Raw genomic sequence first — 21,982 nt, forward strand, 5'->3', positions numbered from 1 at the left:
TAGTACTGCACTAGAACATTATCTAATACATTTGATTAAAAGTCATATGATTCTCTAAGACCTGTAACTTCTTTGACTTGCTATTGCTCCAGATTGTAAAGTTGCCAATGCTAATTGGCAGAAGATTGATAATTTGGATTTTTTTTATCTATGAGATGAAAATTATTTCTGTTGAATATTGTAAAACAACATCCCAAAGCCTATAGCTTTATTTCTCTGTAAGACTTTAATCATTTCTATATGTAGCTTAATAACTTTATTCTGAATTTCTGTTTCCACTGACACACATGCACACACACAAATATATATATATATATACACACACACACACAGAGTGATTGTGTATAGTCATATATATTATCTTTTAATGAAATTATTTTAATAGACAGAGCATAAAAACCATCAGGTAGCATGTGACTGGGATTCAGCTAAGGACACCAAGTTTATACTTAGGGCTGTTTCACGAAGCAAAACCACAAAATCAGTGGCACTGGTTTTTGGGCCCCAGATTACTGTAAGCCATCTTTAATCATCTGGAGCTTCTATCTTTTCCTGAAATTTTGGATGGTGAAGTTACTTTATAATTACATTGTAAGGGTGGTAGTTGCTGTTATGTATCCATCCAGGATCATGTCATCTGCAGACAAAGATAGTTTGACTTTCTCTTTTTCTATCTGAATATCCTTTATTTCTTTCTCTTACCTGATTGCCCCAGCCAGAACTTCCAATACTATGTTCATGATTTTATCCATTCTCATCATTCCTATTCAACATAGAACTGGAAATCCTAGATAAAACAAATTAGTCAAGGAAAGAAAGAGAAGGCATCCAAATAGAAAAGGAAGAAATCAAACTATCTATCTTCACTGATGATTATTCTATAACTAGAAAATCCTAAAAGCTCTAAAAGAAGTTTCCTAGAATCGATGAACAACTTTAGTGAAATTTCAGGGTAACAAAACAATGTACAAAAATCAGTAGCATGTCTATACAGCAACAACATTCAGGCTGAGAATGAAATCAAGAAAACAATCAAACTTACAATAGCCAAGAAGAAAATGAAAGACATAGTAATACAGCTAACAAAAGAGGTGAATATCTCTACAAGGAGAACCACAAAACAGTGTTGAAAGAAATAAAATATGACACAAATAAATGGGAAAAAATTTCCTGCTCATGGATTGGAAGAATCAATATTGTCAAAGTGGCCATACTCTTTGCCTAAAGCAATTTACTGATTCAATGCTATTCCAATAAAATCTCCAGCGCCAGTTTTTACAGAATTAAAAAAATATATTCTAAAATACATAAAGAAACAAAAAAAGCCTGAATAATCAAAGCAATCTTAAGCAAAAAGAAAAAAGCCAGAGAAATAAAACTACCTGACTTCAAACTACATTGTAAAGACATAGTAACCAAAACAGCTTGGTTGGCACAAAAACAAAGACACAGCATAATGGAACACAATAGAAAACTCAGAAATAAAGTTTTGCACCTACAACCATCTGGTCTTTGGCAAGGCTGACAAAAACAAGCAATGGGGAAAGTATTCCCTATTCAATAATTAGTGCTGGGATAACTGGATAGCCATGTGCAGAAGATTAAAGCTGCAGCCCTGCCTTTCACTATCTACAAAAATTAACTCAAAATATAAAGATTTAAATGTAAGACCTCAAGCTATAAGAATCCTAGAAGACAAACTAGGAAGTACTGTTCTTGACGTCAACCTTGACAAAGAATTTTTGGCTAAGTCTACAAAGGCAATTGAAAAAAACTAAAATAGGCAAGTGACACCTAATTAAACTAAAGAGCCTCTTTACAGAAAAAGAAACTATCAGCAGTGCAAACAGATAACCTACAGTGTGGTAGAAGCTATTCACAAACTGTGCATTGGACAAAAGCCTACTATTCAGAATCTATAGGAAACTTAAATCAACAAATGAAAGGCAAATAACTTCACTGAAAAATGGGAAAATCACTTGAACAGACACCTCTCAAAAGAAGACATACAAGTGGCCAACGAACATGTGAAAAAAGTTCAGTATCACTAATTATCAGATAAATACAAATCAAAACCATAAGGTGATGCCATCTCACACCAGTCAGAATGGCTATCACTAAAAAGCCAAAAAAAAAAAAAAAAGAATGTTGGTGAGGCTGGGGGGAAAAGAGAATGCTTACACACTGTTAGTTGGAAAGTAAACTAGTTTAGCTACTGTGGAAAGCAGTCTGGAGATATCTCAAAGAACCAAAAGCAGAACTAACATTTAACTGAGCAATCTCATCACTGGGTTTATATCTAAAAAGAAAATAAACAATTCTACCACCACTGCAGCACCATTCACAATAATAAAGACATGAAATGAACCTTGGTGCCCATCAATGGTGGATTAAAGAAAATATACTGTATTAGTCAGGGTTGTCTAAAGGGACAAAACTAATAGGATGTATGTATATATTAAGGGAAGTTTATTAGAAGAATTGACTCACAGGATTACATGTTGAAGTCCCACAATAGGACATCTGCAAGCTGAGGAACCATGTTAGGTAATGCTGAGAACGTCTCTTGACTTGAATCTCCCTACCACATATTGTTATTGTGAATAATAGTGTGTTATTCAGTACTGAGGTGGGCTCTCATCTGTAATAGCTGAGGAGCAAGGAAGCCAGTGCGAGTCCCAAAACCTCAAAAGTAGGGAAGCTGACAGTGCAACCTTCAGCCAAGAGGCCCTGGCAAACCAGTGATATAAGTCCAAGAGTCCAAAAGCTGAAGAACTCGCAGTCTTATGCTCAAGAGCAGGAAGTATCCAGCATGAGAGAAAGATGAAGACTGGAAGACTCAGCAAGTTTGCTCTTTTCAACTTCTGCCTGCTTTATTCTAGCTGCACTGGCAGCTGATTAGATGGTGCCCACCCAGATTGAGGGTGGGTCTGCCTCTCTCAGTCCACTGACTCAAATGTTAATCTCTTTTGGCAACACCCTCACAGACACACCAAGGAACAATACTTTGCACTCTTCAATCCAATCAAGTTGACACTCAGTATTAACCATCACACATATGCGTTATGGAATACTACAAAGCCATTAAAAAGAAAAAACATAATATATTTTCCAGCAACATGGATGCAGCTGGAGGACATTATCCTAAGCAAATTCTCACAGGAACAGAAAACCAAATACCACGTTCTCACTTATAAGTGGGGACTAAACATTAGGTACTCATGGACACAAAGATGGCAACAATGGACATTGGAGGCTTTAAAAAGGACAAACTGGGGATGGAACAAGGGTTGAAAAACTGTTGGATAGTGTGCTTGCTGCCTTGGTGACAGAATCAGTTTTACCCCTACCTAAGCATTATATAATATACTCATGTGGCAAACCTGTACATGTAACTGTTGAATCTAAAATTTGAAATTAAAAAAAAAAAAAAGTAGTCCTTATTTACCAAATAGGCAATCATTTTTCACACCTTTGGGCATTTTCAAATGTCTTCCTCACTTCCCAGAACTTTTTCCCCCATTCCCTTTTCGGGTAGCAAAGATGCCGCAATCCTTTGTTACTGATAACGTAGTTTAGGAAACTTGAAGAGAGGGCAGAAAGACGTGTTAGGTAATGCTGAAAACGCCTCTTGACTTGAATCTCCCTACTACATATTGTTATTGTGAATAATAGTGTGTTATTTCAGTACTGAAGTGGCCTCTCATATGTAATAGCAAACCATTTCTAGGAACAACAAAATCAATTTTGTGGACAGTAAATTAACCTGTGTGGTCAATTTGCATGTTTTTTACATGAGATTGCACTAAGGTTTTGTATTTTTCAAAGATCCAAGTAGCAATTTGGAAGGCATGCTATAGGCATTGTTGTTAATCCTTAAGTATAAAAGTATTTCAATACCTCAGGACATAACCTTACGAAAGGAAAAACTTAAGCAAGTATCATCTTCTTAAACTTTGCATGTTGCCAAGATACCGTGAGAAAATAAACATAGGAAATTGATTTTTTAATTCTTCTATGGTACTGAATAAACCATCAAAAAGAAAATCTGCCAACATATGGCAGTCTGAAATGCAGTTGGAGAATCTTTCCACCTGGGACCACTGAATGCGCTACTTGGTTGACCTTTGCAAGGTCCCCTGTGAAAAACAATAAGGAATGTATTCCCTTAGTCCATGCTGGACACTTGAAGTACTTGCAGGTTACCCAACCTAACTGCCTCTGAACTCCCCAGAGACAAGGACACCGACACAAAACTGATTTATGATGAGGAATGTAGTTTTTTGTTTCCAAAATGGCAGATAAGAGGCAATGCTAGCATACCACTTCTACTTGAAAGGGTAAAAAAGTTTGTAGAGAGTCACTCTGTGAACTATTTTCAAGAAGTGATACAGGAACTGAACAGGAAAACCAAGGGAAGTCAGACTCTTTGAAGGAAAGTGACAGGCTGCAACTACACAGTGAATTAGGCAAAGAACTGTGAGTCCCCAGAATGTGAAGAGGGGAAGATATTGCCTCTGGGACACAAACCAATGAAGAGCTTGAAAGTCCAGGCCACAGAAAATACTTACTTCTACTCAGCACTGGAACCAACTTGGGAGGGGGTCATGAGATATAAAAGTGGAATCAGTATCAGAAAGACCCATGTGTACACTCCCAGTGTCCAGCATGGACTGAGGGAAGACATTTATTGTTTTCCATAGGGGACTTTGTGGAGGTCAGCCAAATAGCTCAAGCAGTAGTCATAGGTTGAAAGACACCCCTGAGTTTCACAATGTAATGACAAAAGGGTTGAACTCCTTTGGTCAGGAACTGGGGTGGGGGTGAGTAAAAAGTGGGCTGCAGCCAGGAATGCAGAAGTCAGGCACCTGACTTTGTAGGCAGATGAGGTGGCGGGGGGGGGGGTGGGGGGGTGGGGAGGGATGGCCTAAAAGCCATGGTTGCTTTATCCACAGGGAAAGCTTATGAGCTTATGACTTGGGGCAGTTGTGAGTTCTGAATGCAAGCTGCCTGGAACTTAGCTCGCTGCTTCTAGTGGAACACTGTGGGAGTGGGGTTTGCCTCAGCAAGTTTGTGGGATCTGTGTAGGACTTACTGCTGCCTGGCCTTCCCCAATCCCTGCACAAAGTCTTTTGTGCAGCAGAGGCAGAAACATTCCTTTCTGGAACATTAGCTCAGTGGCCTGAGAGCTCTTACTGTCCCCTGACACCTATGGGGCTGCTTCTTGCCCTGGGCATGTAGAGTCAAAGCACAAATCCTCCTGACCCAGACCCCGCCTGGGTTTTCTATGTTACCCACCCTGGTAGCTTAGAACAAAGGACAAAATATTCGGGAGCTATGTGTCCCTGACCATTGCCTGAGAAACCAGAGTGACTCCACAAGCAACATAAGGCAAGCAAAAATCTCACTGCTACTACCATAACTGTCGCTCTATTGGAAGCACAACTTTCTGGCTGGAGGCCAACCAACACAGTCCATTGCAGCATCTCCTGGTAGAATAACACTGTACCCAGAAAGAAGAAAATGGCTGTGTGACCTCAGCTATCACCACTAGTTGTATCACTATGGATAACCAGAGGTTCTGGGGTCTATTAATGTGACCAGTTTATTACTATTGTAACTTGTGCTCAAGAAAGCCAACACACCATGGCTATCTGTAACCAAGGAATCTCAGAGAGTCTACATTACTCCTCTGACACCGCAATTAAAGCTGATGCTGCCATCCACTGCTGGGAGACTTGAGGACAGGTCACATAATCAGATATCTTGCAGACACTCCCCAGCACTATCCTGGAGTGAGGTAACTTAACTGGGTGGCTAGACCAGAGGAGCAACAGCACTCACAGTATTCTGGCTCCTAACCACTCCCACTTCTAGGGGATGGGGAGTACACCAAATAAAGGGAATACTTCATGGGAGAAAAGAATCCTGATGGCAGGCCTTGTGCACCAGATCTTTCCACTGGTGGGAAGTTTCTTTCAGCAGAGACACAGTTGCAGTGCTAGGCTCAGCAGGAAAAGTCTTCAGCTCTAACCCAACAGTCAGACAGCCCTTGTGCATGTGAAGAATCTTGGATAAGGGAATGTCTATTGTTATTTATCTACCAACAAAGGCACATTTCTGGCTTCTCTTACAGGAACTTGGCATGGGTGCAACTATAGAAAGATTTTCTGGAACACGACAGGGTGACAGCATTGCCACCGGAGGAGCACCCCCCAGGTTCAGGCTTGCATGAGAGACAGAGTCACAATTCCTCCCCACTTGAAATATCAACATTTCTACAGATGAAAATAGGTACCTGTTTGATATGAATAGCCAGAGCACTGGGACAGGAGTGTGTTTGAGAGGCAGATAGCTTTCCTGTTTACCAGGCAGAGGAGCTAAGGTGACTTCAATTCATCTTTCTGATAAGACCTTAACGTGGCTCAATTAAAGCTCCTCCAGCCACCTCTGTCAAGGCTGGGACCTCTGCCCACCATCAAGTATTGTATTCACCCATTGTCTTTAGCCACAACTGGTCCCAACCTAGGGACACCTCCCTACTGGCCTGAAGGCTGAACCATCAAACCAGTAAATAATATACTGGGCTAAATAAATAAATAAATGCACAGCATGAGGAAATGAGGTAAACTTCAAGAGACCTCTACCATTCCAACCCCATAGGAGACAATGAACTTGCTCACACATCAAACATATTGCTACTACAACCAGCATATGAGAAATTCAACATACAAAGATTCTCTGCAACCAAGGAAATCTTATAGAGTCTTTATCCCTGAAAGCACCAAGAACTGAATTAGGCTATACATAACCATAAGCATTAAAGCTATATCTTTAAAGGGAAAAAAAAAAAAAAAAACAGTAAAAGAAAACATATATTCAATAATAATTTTTAAAAATTCTAACCAAATTAGAAGGAACCAAAAAAGTAACTCTGGTAATATAATAAAGTAGGATTCTATAACACCTGCAAAATACTGTACTACCTTTCCAGCAATGGAACAAAATCAAGATGAAATATTTGAAATACCAAGTAAAGAATTCAGAAGATCTATTATTAAGATACCCAAGAAGATCTGAGAGAAGGTGAAAATCATCATAAAGCAATTTAAAAAGCAGTTCAGAATTTAAATAAAAACATTTCTAGAGAGTTAGATATAAAATCATTCAGAACTTCTGGAAATGGATGGCACAGTTAGGAAACTACAAAGTGCAGTGAAAAGTTTTAACAATATACTAGAACAAGTAGAAAAAACTTTTCAGAGATCGAAGACAAGGCTTCTGAATTTGCCAATCAGGTAAAAATAAAGAAAGGACAATCAAAAGAAATGAAGCCTTCAAGAAATATAGGATTATGTAAAATGTCCATACCCAAGAATAATTGGTGTTCTTGAGGGAGAAGAGAAAACAAAAAAGTCTGGAAAACTTATTTGAGAAAAACTTTCCTGGCCTGCCTAGAGATTTAGATATCTAAATGCAATAAACTCAAAAAACTCCTGGGAAACTCGTTGCATAAAGACCTTCACCAAGGCATGTAGTCATCAAGCTATCTAAAGTCACCATGAAGGAAATAATTCTAAGAGCAAAATGACAAAAGCATCAGATAATCTATAAATGAAAGACTATCAGACTAATAGCATACTTCTCAGCAGAACCCTACATGCCAGAAGGGTTTGGAGTCTTATCCTCAGCCTCCTTAAGCATAACTGTCAGCCAAAAATTTTGTAGCCAGTGAAACTAAGTTGCATAAATGAAGTAGAAATAAGGCCATTTTATTATAAGGAAATGCTGAGAAAATTTGTCATTACAAAACCAGCACTACAAAAGAAAGCTAAAAGAAATTCTAAACTTTGAAATAAAAGTTTAATATTCACCAAATTAGAACTTCTTAAAAACTTAAAACTCATGGGGCCTATAAAACAATAATGCAATGAAAAAGTGAACTAGGTAGATAATAATTAGAATGATGAACAGAATATTACCTCACATCTCAATATGCTCATTGAATGTAAATGACCTAAATGCTCCACTTAAAATATACAGGAGGTAAAATAAATTAAAAAAAATCACAAACCAAATATCTTCTGTCTTCAATAGACTCACTTAATATGGAAGGATTCATACAAACTCAAGGTAAAGGTGTTAAAAAATATTTCACATGAATGGAAACCACAAGCAAGCAGAAGTAGCTATTACTATATCACACAAAACAGACTTTGAAGAAACAACAGTTAAAAAAAGATGAAGGTCATTATACAATAATAAAATAATAAATCTACAAAAATATATTAAAATATTAAATTTATATGCACCTAAAACTGCAGCTACTAGATTCATAAAATAATTACCACTAAGCCTAAGAAATGAGATAGACAGTAACACAATAATTGTGGGAGAATTCTAAACACCACTGACAACAGTAGACAGTTCATCAAGGCAAAACGTTAACAAAGGAACAATGGACTTAAATGATATGCTGAAACAAATGGACTTAACAGATATTTACATAACATTCTAACCAACAAGTTTAGAATATACATTCTTCTCATCAGCACATAGAACATTCTCCAAGAGAGACCATATGAAAGAACCACAAAACAAGTCTCAGTAAACTTTAAAACTACATACACAGTGTTCTCACTCATAAGTGGAAGTTGAACAATGAGAACACATGGACACAGGGAGGGGAAAAACACACACTTGTCAGGGGGTGAGGGACAAGGACAAGGAGGGCATTAGGACAAATACCTAATGCATGCGGAGCTTAAAACCTACCTGATGAGTTGATAGGTGTAGCAAACCACCGTGACACTTGTATACCTATGTAACAAACCTGCATATTCTGCACACATATCCTGGAACTTTAAAAATATTGAAATCATGGCAAATATCCTCTCACACCCTAATGAAATCAAAATAGAAATCAACTCTAGAAGGAGCCTTCAAAATTATACAAATACATCAGAATTAAATAATGTCCCAAATGATTTCTGAGTTAAAAATGAAATTATTATAAATTTAAAAATTCCTTAAATTTAATGGTAATAATAGCTCAAGTTTTCAATAACTCTGGGATACAGAAAAGCAGTGCTTAATAGGAAAATCTATAGCACTAAATGCCTACATCAAAAAGCCTCAAAGAACACAAAGGGACAACCTAACGTCACACCTCAGGAAACTAGAGAAACAAAACCAAACTAAACCCAAAGCAAGCAGAAGAAAAGAAATAACAAAAATCAGAGAAGAACTAGATGAAATTAAAACAAAGAATTAATTAAAAAGCTGGTTACTTGAAAAAATAAACAAAAGTGATAGACCTTTAGCTAGATAAGCCAAGAAAAAAGAGAGGATCCAAATAAGCACAATTAGAAATGAGACTGGAGACATTACAACTGACACTACAGAAATACAAAAGATTACCTGAGACTACTATGAACACTTTTGTGTGCACAAACTAGAAAACTTAGAGAAACTAGATAAATTCCTGAAAAAGTTCAACCCTCCTAGATTAAATCAGGAAGAAATAGAAACCTGGAACAAATAACAAGCAGCAAGATTGCATTCATAATTTACAAATGACCAACATAATAAAAGCTCAGGACCTGAATTATACCAGACATTCAGAGAAATATTGTTATCAAGCCTAGTGAAACCATTTCAAAAGACTGAGGAAAAGGGACCTGATATCATTTGACTGTGTCCCCACCCACATCTTACATTGAATTTCCACCTGTTGTGGGAAGGAACCAGTGGGAGGTGATTGAATAATGGGGGCAAGTCTTTTCCATGCTGTTCTCATGATAATGAGCCTCATGAGATCTGATATTTTTAAAAAGAAAAGTTACCCTGCACAAGTTCTCTCTCTTTGTGCCCTGCCATTTATGTAAAATGTGACTTGCTCCTCCTTGCCTTCCACTATGATTGTGAGGCTTCCCCAGCCATGTGTAATTGTAAGCCCATTAAACCTCTTTCTTTTGTAAATTGCCCAGTCTCTGGTATGTCTCTATCAGCAGCATGAAAATGCATTAATACAGTAAATTGGCACCAGTAGAGTGGGGTATTGCTGAGAATATACCCCAAAATGTGGAAATCACTTTGGAACTGTGTAACAGGCAGAAATTGGAACAGATTAGAGGGCTCAGAAAAAGACAGGAAAATGTGAGAAAGTTTGGAACTTCTCACATGTCAAAATGACTTTGACAAAAAATGCTGATAGTGATATGAACAATAAGGTCCAGGCCGAGTGGGTTTCAGAAGGAGATGAGGAACTTGTTGGGAACTGGAGCAAAGGTGACTCTTGTTATGTTTTAGCAGAGAGACTGGTGGCATTTTGCCCCTGCTCTAGAGATTTGTGGAACTTTGAACATGAGAGAGATGATTTAGGGTATCTGGCAGAAGAAATTTCTAAGCAGCAAAGCATTCAAGAGGTGACTTGGGTGCTGTTAAAGGCATTCAGTTTTATGAGGAAAGCAGAGTATAAAAATTCAGAAAATTTACAGCCTGACAATGCAATAGAAAAGAAAATCCCATTTTCTGAGGAGAAATTCAATCCTGCTGCATTAATTTGCATATGTAATGAGAAACCATATATTAATCTCCAAGACAATGGGGAAAATGTCTCCAGAGCATGTCAGAGGTCTCCACAGCTGCACCTCCCATTACAAGCCCTAAGGTCTAGGAGGAAAATGTGGTTCCATGGGCCAGGCCCAGGGTCCCCTTGCTGTATGCAGCCTAGGGAATGGTGCCCTGTGTCCCAGCCACTCCAGCTGTGGCTGAAAGGGGCCAATGTAGAAATGGAGTGTGACTTCAGAGGGTGGAATCTTCAAGCTTTGGCAGCTTCCATGTGATGTCAAACCTGCAGGTGCACAGAAGTCAAGAATTGAGGTTTGGGAACCTCCACTTAGAAAATCCTGGATGTCCCAGCAGAATTTTGCTGCAGGAGTGGGGCTGTCATACAGAACCTCTGCTAGGGCAGTGTGGAAGGGAGATGAGGAGTTGGAGCTCCCACACAGAGTCCCTGCTGAGGCACTACCAAGTGGAGCTGTGAGAAGAAGACTGCTGACCTCCATACCCCAGAATGGTAGATTCACTGACAGCTTAGTCTGTGTGCCTGGAAAAGCCACAGACACTCAACATGAACCCATGAAAACAGCTGGGAGGAAGGTTGTACCCTGCTAAGCCACAAGGGCAGAGTTGCCCAAGACCAGGGGAACCCACCTCTGGCATCAGCATGACCCAGGTGTGAGACATGGAGTCAAAGGAGATCATTTTGAAGCTTTTAAGATTTGACTGCCCTGCTGGATTTTGGACTTGCATGGGCCCTGTAGCCCCTTTGTGTATTTACCAAATGCCTGTATCCCCACTATATCTAGGAAGTAACTAACCTGCTGTTGATTTTACAGGCTCATAGGTAGAAGGTAGTCACCTTGTCTCAGATGAGACTTTGGATTGTGGACTTTTGAGTTAATGATGAAATGAGTTAAGACTTTGGGGAAATGTTGGGAAGGCAAGATTGGTTTTGAAACATGAGGATGTGAGATTTTGGAGGGGCCAGGGGCAGAATGATATGATTTGGCTATGTCCCTACCCAAATCTCATCTTGAATTCCCACATGTTGTGAGAGGGACTCAGTGCAAGGTGATTGAATCATGGGAGTAAGTCTTTCCTGTGTTGTTCTTATGATAGTGAATAAGTATCATGAGATCTGATGATTTTTAAAAGAGGAGTTCCCCTGCACAAGCTCTCTCTCTTTGCCTGCTGCCATCCATGTAAGACGTGACTTGCTCCTCCTTCCCTTCCACCATGATTGTGAAGCCTCCCCAGCCATATGTAACTGTAAGTCCATTAAACCTCTTTTGTTTGTAAATTTCCCAGTATCAGTTATGTCTTTATCAGTAGTGTGAAAATTGACTATTGCTGACCTCTTCCCTAAATCGTCCTATAAATCCAGTATCACCCTTATAGCAAAACCAGGTAATGACATTAAAAAAAAAAAGAAAAGAAAAGAAAAGAAAACTACAGACCAGTATTCCTGATGAACATAGATGCAATCATTCTCAACAAAATACCAGTTAACAAAATTCAACAGCATGTCAAAAATATAAAAATCACAAGCATTCTTATACACCAGTGACAGTCAAACAGAGAGCCAAATCAGGAATGAACTTCCATTCACAATTGCTTCAAAGAGAATAAAATACCTAGGAATCCAACTTCCAAGGGATGTAAAGGACCTCTTCAAGGAGAACTACAAACCACTGCTCAGTGAAATCAAAGAGGACACAAACAAATGGAAGAACATACCATGCTCATGGATAGGAAGAATCAATCTCGTGAAAATGGCCATACTGCCCAAGGTAATTTACAGATTCAATGCCATCCCCATCAAGCTACCAATGAGCTTCTTCACAGAATTGGAAAAAACTGCTTTAAAGTTCATATGGAACCAAAAAAGAGCCCGCATCTCCAAGACAATCCTAAGTCAAAAGAACAAAGCTGGAGGCATCACGCTACCTGACTTCAAACTATACTACAAGGCTACAGTAACCAAAACAGCATGGTACTGGTACCAAAACAGAGATATAGACCAATGGAACAGAACAGAGTCCTCAGAAATAATACCACACATCTACAGCCATCCGATCTTTGACAAACCTGAGAGAAACAAGAAATGGGGAAAGGATTCCCTATTTAATAAATGGTGCTGGGAAAACTGGCTAGCCATAAGTAGAAAGCTGAAACTGGATCCTTTCCTTACTCCTTATACGAAAATTAATTCAAGATAGATTAGAGACTTAAATGTTAGACCTAATACCATAAAAATCCTAGAGGAAAACCTAGGTAGTACCATTCAGGACATAGGCATGGGCAAAGACTTCATGTCTAAAACACCAAAAGCAACAGCAGCAAAAGCCAAAATTGACAAATGGGATCTCATTAAACTAAAGAGCTTCTGCACAGCAAAAGAAACTACCATCAGAGTGAACAGGCAACCTACAGAATGGGAGAAAATTTTTGCAATCCACTCATCTGACAAAGGGCTAATATCCAGAACCTACAATGAACTCAAACAAATTTACAAGAAAAAAACAAACAACCCCATCAAAAAGTGGGCAAAGGATATGAACAGACATTTCTCAAAAGAAGACATTCATACAGCCAAAAGACACATGAAAAAATGCTCATCATCACTGGCCATCAGAGAAATGCAAATCAAAACCACAATGAGATACCATCTCACACCAGTTAGAATGGCGATCATTCAAAAGTCAGGAAACAACAGGTGCTGGAGAGGATGTGGAGAAATAGGAACACTTTTACACTGTTGGTGGGATTGTAAACTAGTTCAACCATTATGGAAAACAGTATGGCGATTCCTCAAGGATCTAGAACTAGATGTACCATATGACCCAGCCATCCCATTACTGTGTATATACCCAAAGGATTATAAATTATGCTGCTATAAGGACACATGCACACGTATGTTTATTGCAGCACTATTCACAATAGCAAAGACTTGGAATCAACCCAAATGTCCATCAGTGACAGATTGGATTAAGAAAATGTGGCACATATACACCATGGAATACTATGCAGCCATAAAAAAGGATGAGTTTGTGTCCTTTGTAGGGACATGGATGCAGCTGGAAACCATCATTCTTAGCAAACTATCACAAGAACAGAAAACCAAACTCCGCATGTTCTCACTCGTAGGTGGGAACTGAACAATGAGATCACTTGGACTCGGGAAGGGGAACATCACACACCGGGGCCTATCATGGGGAGGGGGGAGGGGGGAGGGGGGAGGGATTGCATTGGGAGTTATACCTGATGTAAATGACGAGTTGATGGGTGCAGCACACCAACATGGCACAAGTATACATATGTAGCAAACCTGCACGTTGTGCACATGTACCCTACAACTTGAAGTTTAATAATAATAAATAAATTTAAAAAAAAAAAAAAAAAAAAAAGGATGAGTTTGTGTCCTGTGTAGGGACATGGATGCAGCTGGAAACCATCATTCTCAGCAAACTATCACAAGAACAGAAAACCAAACACCGCATGTTCTCACTCATAGGCGGGAACTGAACAATGAGATCACTTGGACTCGGGAAGGGGAACATCACACACCGGGGCCTATCATGGGGAGGGGGGAGGGGGGAGGGATTGCATTGGGAGTTATACCTTATGTAAAAGACGAGTTGATGGGTGCAGCACACCAACATGGCACAAGTATACATATGTAGCAAACCTGCACGTTGTGCACATGTACCCTACAACTTGAAGTTTAATAATAATAAATAAATTTAAAAATATATATATATATATAATACACCATGATTAAGTGGGTTTCATCCCAAGGATGCAGGGATAGTTTACATACATAAGTCAATAAATGAGACACATCACATACAAAGGATTAAAAGCAAAAACTATAACATCACCTCAACAGATGCAGAAAAAGCATTTGATTAGTTGCAGCATCTCTATATGATAAGAAGTCTTAAGAGATTCAGCATTGAAGGCACTTACCTCAAAATAGTAAAATGCCATACCTGACAAACCCACAGCCAGCATCATACTGAATGGGGAAAAAATTACATTCTTCCTGAGAACTGGAATCAGAAAAGGATGTCCACTTTCTCCATACCTATTTAACATAGTTCTAGAAGTCCTAGCCAGAACAAAAACTCTTAGATTTGATAAACAAACTCAACAAAGTCTCAGGTTACACAATCAATGTACACAAGTCAGTGGCACTGTTATACAACAACAATAACCATGCTGAGAATAAAATCAATAACTCAATCTTTTTGACAACAGCTACAAAGAAAAAATAAAATGTTTAGGAATATCTTTAACCAGGGAGGTTAAAGGAGATCTACAAGCAGAACTACAACACACTGTTCAAATAAATCATAGATCACACACACACACAAACACACACACACAAAATATGGAAACATTCTATGCTTATGAATTGGAAGAGTCAATATTACTAATACAACCATACTGCCCAAAACAACTTACAGATTCAATGTAATTCACATTAAAATACCAACATTTTTCACAGAATTAGAAAAACAATCCTAAAAATTGTATAGAATAAAATAAAAGCTCAAATAGCCAAAGAAATCTTAAACAAAAAGAACAAATCTAGAGGCATCATATTACCGACTTCAAATTATACTATAAGGCTATAGTTATCAAAACAGCATGGTACTGGTATAAATGCTGGCACATGGTCCAATAGAACAAAATAGATAACACAGAAATAAAGCCAAATACATATAGCTAACTGATCTTTGACAAAACATAAAAAATATAAATTGAGGAAAAGACACCCTATTTAGTAAACGCAAAACTCACTTTGAATTGTAAAAATCCCCATGTGTCATGTGAGGGACCTGATGGGAGGCAATTAAATCATGGGGGTGAGCTTTTCCCATGCTGTTCTCTTGATAATGAATAAGCCTCGTGAGATCTTATGGTTTTATAAAGGGGACTTACCCTGCACATGCTCTCTTGCCTGCCATCATGTAAGACTGGACTTTGCTCTTCCTTCACCTTCTGTCATGATTGTGAGGTCTCCCCAGCCATGTGGAACTGTGAGACTATTGTATCTCTTTCCTTTATAAATTATCCAGCCTTGGATATGTGTTTATTAGCAGCGTGAGAACAAACTAATACATCTGATTTCCTGATAGTATCAACAAAAGTCCAGGAATTGAGTCTCATTGTCTCTAATTAGCTTGACCTTTGTCATAAACTCAATCCTGAATCAAAAACTATAGATAGAGGAATAAAATGTGATTGTTGTAGGCTTATGCCATAAATTTGTATCTATAGAGCTTGTATTATAGTTAGTTTCACCTGAAGTACATAGTGTGAAATTAAAATTAGGATATTTAAATACAGAAAAGTGGTTTCTGGGTGGCCAAAACAAAACAAATGTTAACTACAAGAAAACAGGTTATATAGCAGCATACACCTCAACTAAAGTGTATTTCATATGGAAATATATACTGTTACTAGTACCAAGAGCTGTCACATGACATTGCATTTAACAATACCTTGTTAAAGTATTTCCATTACATAGACATAGGAAGATAGAAGAGAATAAAGTTCCAAGAAGTACAAGAAAAATCCCAAACATGATGTAAAAATGTGTAATGTGAAAAGAGCAATGACAGAACCAACACCAGAAGAGAGCTATTATCTTATAGTCAGGAAAGGTCTGCCCAATATCTTATCTCCTTCCTCACATAGAGTCCTAACTTTATTTATACAGAGAATTTTCCAAAGAAATACAATTCTAATGTTACAGAAAATAACAACAGAAAGCAGATTTTTATTTGCATATTTTATTACATTTATACCTAAGTATTTCATTTTGGGAGATGCTAATGTACATGGTATCGGGTACTTAACTTTGGATGCCAATTGTTGTTTTCTCATAATTTTTTAGTTTTAATTTTTGGGGGTACATAAGAGGTGTGTATTTTTTATTGCTTGTACATACAAAAGCGATTGAATTGGCTTTTGTACATTAACCTTGTATCATTCAATCCTGCTATAATTGCTTATTAGTTCCAGGATAGTCAACTTTGTCAATTTTTTAAAAAATTATTCTACATGTGCAATCTGCAAACAATAACAACTTTACTGCTTCCTACTCAATCTGTTTATCTTCTACTTATTTTTTTCTTGTCCTGTTGCATTCGCTAAGATTTGCAGCACAATATTGAAAAGGAATGGTGAGAGGGACATCCTTGCCATGTTCCTGATTTTGGTGGTAAAATGTCTGGTTTATCACCATGGATTGTAATCTTATCTGTAGGTATTTTTGAGATTATTTATACATTTTAGATAGTTTCCCTAGACTACAATACATTTTTATGCCTAGAAAACTTTGAGCTAGTCATGCATTAATAATTTGATTTCCTTGAGTGTTCTTAGTTTTACAAGGCAATACAAAAATTCACACTCACATGGGGTCCTAGATGAGTTTTCTGCATTTTGAATTGATTATTCTGTACTGTAGGGCTGTCTAATCAGATACTACCACAGTCACTGAAAATGAACGCTTTCATAGATCCTTGCTCTCTTATTCATGTAACCACCATGCATGCAAGAAAGACAGGGAGTGGGGCTGACAATTAGATGACACACAAGGCTGTATTCCACTTTCAAGAATCCTCACAGGAACGGTTAGCAGCAGTAGAAAATAATGATGGAATCATTTAAAATGCTTTAATTCAACTCTAGGTCATATGCATGCTCTTTAACAACAGGTAGTTTATATTCTGGCTTGGTTAGGTAAAGCATAAGTTAGAGGTGAAATGGGATAAGTTTTTGCCTTCCACTTGGAAACTAGAGACCAGTTTCTATTTTTTTAAACATCTATTGAAAAACGTCTTCAACCATATAAGCAACAAATATCTGATGATACTAGCTAGCCTACTAAAATACAATGTGTGACTATGAAGTAAAGTGGAAGTCAGTCTAATTGTGTCAAACACATACAACAGTTTCAATAACCCAAGGATTTTATTGCTACTTTGAGAATTATTACTCAAATATGGATGGGGTAATAATGGGCAATAATGGGCTTATGGGCACAAACTGAGCAATCACTTTGGATTTTAATAAACTCTCACATCTGATTATATTTTCAGTTTTAATGACCAAATATTCTTTTACCTCACAAGTTATTTACAAATATATGGTGTGTGGATTACCAGCCTATCTTTTCATGGGAAGTTTCTGGTAAGGGCTTCAATGATTGTTTCTCTTTGTTCCATTCATTCTTCAGAATCCCAACATTGTATTGTTAAATCTGCCCCATTCTCTAGTTATAGACCTTGACTTCTAATTACTGCTGGAGAAAAATCACATAAAAATGCTTTAATGTTAGGACGAGTGGGGCGGCTCATGCCCATAGTCCCACAACTTTGGAAGGCCAAGGCAGGCGGATCACTTGAGGTCAGAAATTCAAGATCAGCCCGGCCAGTGTGGTGAAACCCTATCTGCACTAAAAATACAAAAAGTAGTCTGGCGCCATGGCACATGCCTGTAATCCCAGTTACTCAGGAGGCTGAGGCAGGAGAATCATTTGAACCTGGGAGGCAGAGGTTGCAGCGAGCCGAGATTGCACCACCACACTCCAGCCTGGATGACAGAGCAAGATGCAAGACTCCATCTCAAAAAAAAAAAAAAAAAATGCTTTAATGTTATCTATCACACTAAAATTATGTTAATATGGGGGATACATACAGCACTTTGGGATATACCTCTATGACATATACCTCTATGACATAGAATTAAAACTCAACATATAAACTAGAAAACTTACAGTAATTTACATTGTAATTAAGTTACTTTCTCCACTTTATGCATCAATATATGTTTAATCAATGTTTTCAGCATTTTTAATCAAAACCAACTTCAAATATATGAATATATGACCATATATATGGTCACAGAGGCTGGTGTTGAACCTCTGGTACAGATTTTAATACATCACCCTTGCTTTGTTACACACTGTCATTATTAGTCCATGTGTGGTCCTGTTTTGCTTTTCTAATTAAGTATATGGCATATACCTCTATGACAGATTATAGTACAAAAAGTGGAAGCAAGGCTTTTTTCAAAATTTATGACAGAAAATCATTTAACTTGCCATATTGAGGTCCTTATACCGCAGTAGAATTATATAGTCCTAGAAGACATACCAAGGGAACCAAGTTTAGGACAAAAAAGTCAGAAATATGTTGAAATCACAGAAAATTAAGTTTAATTTTCAGGCATACAAGACATCTTCGGAAAAATCCAGAGATACTAAGAAAATGATTTGCATTGACTGAGGTCCTATGAGTGTTGGTAGAAACAAAAACCAGTAGAATTTGAGTTGTTAATAACAATTCACAAGCTGGTGTTGAACCTCTAGTACAGATTTTAATACATAATCCTTGTCTTGTAACACTCTCATTATTAGTCCATGTGTGGTCCTCTTTTGCTCTTCTAATTATATAGAAAATGCCTGAGAATTAACAACCTTACATAGAAACTAGAAAAATGACAGTAATTTGCATTGTAATTAAATTACTTTCTCCACTTTATGTATCAATATATGTTTAATCAATGTTTTCAGCATTTTAGTCAAAATCAACTTCAAATATATGAATATATTTAGTGAACAAAATTGACATTGTGTCATGTCTAATGAGAAAATATAGGAAGCAAATAGAAGGGGCAGCAAAATAGTACTTATGTAATGTCTTGCTTAAGATAAAATTTAAAATATAAAAAGGAGTTTGTTAAATGAAGGGATATATAGGGAGAAATGCCTATTTTAGATTGGAAAGGGTCTACAAGGGCTACCTCATCCAATCTTCTCCTAATTTAATAACCACTTCCCCTTATCTGTAAGGGGAATTCCAGCTTCCAATTAAAAACCTTTGGTAAAGGGAAACTCACTACTTCACTGTCTTGTTGCACATTTCTGATTGTTGAGGGATTTACTCTTATGTTTAACACTATTTCTTACACTATAAAACTAAAAAAGTTGTAAGACATAATTAGAAGCACTCTCTGAGTGAAGCCCTCGCTTTGACACTTACTGACTGTGAGACTTCAGGAGTCTGTAAATCTCTTTAATTCACAGAGCTATAAATGAAATTACATTGTCATGGTTACCACCAACATTAAATGAATTCAGATTTCTTGTTAAGCATACTCATTTATCATATTTCCTGTATGTGCTATGGAGTAAAATAAATAGACATAACTTGTTAGACTGCAAGCTCTAAAGCTGCATCAATCTAATTTACTACTGTATCCCTGAAATTTAAAACACACAAAATGTACTCTAAAAATTGTTCAATGAACAACCGACTTTAAGGAATATACAACATCAGTTAAGAACATAGATCTGAATGGGTCTTAAACATGAGCTACAAAGAATAAAAGATATGATGGGAAATGTTACCCTAGCATTCATCAGTGGCCCCCAATTAACACAGTATTTGAGTTGTGCACAAAATGAGTTGACTGGTAAACAGAAGGTCTAAGGTCTAAAACTGTAGCTTTCCTTGTGTTTATTGTCATCATAATTATCAGTTGTCATTATCATCATAGCAACAATTATTGGGCATTTCTATGTTCCAGGCACTGTGCTTAGAGCTTTACATGAAATAACTAATTTAATTCTCACAATGCCTTAATGAAATAGGTACTATCATTATTGATCTCATTAGATAAAGGGCCTTGATAAATTAACTAAGTTGCACAGGACCAAATCTATAAAAAACTGCAGAGCAGTGCCTCAAATGAATTCTATTTTTTATTCAAAGTTGACACTCTGAACCACTATTCTATATTTCTGCAAGAGTCACTCATGCCAGGCTTTTCTGAGGCATGCCAGACCCCATGCAAGGGGTCCAAAATTGGGCTCCACCTGTGTCAGCGGCTTTGGCAAGGGTGAGAGTGGAGCTTGAAGAGCCAAGACCAAGGGGCGTGGTGCTGCGGAGGCACAGCTGTGAAAAATGCCTCTCTTAGCTTTATTATGTTTTTTTCATCCATTCATTATATTGGCACAAGTCATTTCCAGGCTTTTTCAAAATGCCTCAATGTAAACCAAACATACCCACTTTGTTCTTTGTTACAAGCCCTATCCAGCTAGATTACTTCTAACTAACAGATACTCTTCTGAATCAAAGATTTAATTTACAGTCATGTACCACGTAATGACATTTCAATAAATGATGGACCAAATATATGACGGTGCTCCTATATGTTTATAATAATGTATTTTCACTGTACTTTTTCTATGCTTAGATATGTTTATATACGCAAGTACTTACCATTGTGTTACAATTCCCTACAGTACTCAGTACAGTCATATACTGTAGAGATCTGTAGCCTAGGAGCAATAGGCTATGCTATATAGCATAGGTGTAGACTGTACCATATAGGTTTATGTAAACACACTCTATGATGTTGGCACAATGATGAAATTGCTAAAGGATACATTTCTTGAGAATGTATCCCAATTTTTAAGCAACACATGACTGTATTTGCATTTTAATGGAGTGCTTTGGTTATGTTATTTTATCCCTTAAGAGGTGTACTAAAATGGGACAAGCTAGCTCGGCAGCAGGTAGGTATAAGCAAACTGCTTATTGTTATCCCATTAGATATCCTGATCTAGACAGCCATACTCCACATACTTTAAGGTCATTCCTGTCTTTAGAAATCTGGCTACAATCTGTTTGAGTGTTGATATTTATGTCTATGTTATATGATATGGTTTTGCTGTGTCCCCATGCAAATCTTATCTTGAATTGTAACTCCCACAATTCCCACATGTTGTGGGAGGAACCCAGTGGGAGGTGATTGAATTATGGGGGCAGATCTTTCCTGTGCTGTTCTCATGATAGTGAATAAGTATCATGAGATCTTATGGTTTTAAAAATAGGAATTTTCCTGCAAAAACTCTTTCTTTGCCTACCACCATCCATGTAAGACGTGACTTGTTCCTTCTTGCCATCTGCCATGATTGTGAGGCTTTCCCGGCCATGTGAAACTATAAGTCTAATTAAACCTCTTTCCTTTGTAGATTGCCCAGTCTCATATATGTCTTTATCAGCAATGTGAAAATGGACTAATACAATAAATTGGTACTAGTAGAGTGGAGTGTGGCTGAAAATATACCCAAAAATGTGGAAACTACTTTGGAACTGGGTAACAGGCAGAGGTTGAAACAGTTTGGAGGGCTCAGAAGAAGACAGGAAAACGTGGGAAAGTTTGGAACTTCCTAGAGACTAGTTGAATGGCTTTGACAAAATGCTGATAGTGATATGAACACTAAGGTCCAGGCTGAGGTGATGTCAGATGAAGATGAGGAACTTGTTGGGAACTGGAGCATAGGTGACTTTTGTTATGTTTTAGCAGAGAGGCTGGTCACATTTTGCCTCTG

The 21,982-nt window shown here is 37.6% G+C and overlaps 1 pseudogene; it reads right to left on the reverse strand.

The window, feature by feature from the left end:
- LOC103232950 (ret finger protein-like 4A) overlaps positions 1 to 21,560 on the reverse strand; it is a 32,853-nt pseudogene extending 11,293 nt beyond the window's left edge.
- Between the last annotated feature and the right edge of the window lie 422 nt (positions 21,561 to 21,982).

This window comes from Chlorocebus sabaeus, chromosome X (assembly GCF_047675955.1).
Source record: "Chlorocebus sabaeus isolate Y175 chromosome X, mChlSab1.0.hap1, whole genome shotgun sequence".
Lineage (NCBI taxonomy): Eukaryota > Metazoa > Chordata > Mammalia > Primates > Cercopithecidae > Chlorocebus > Chlorocebus sabaeus.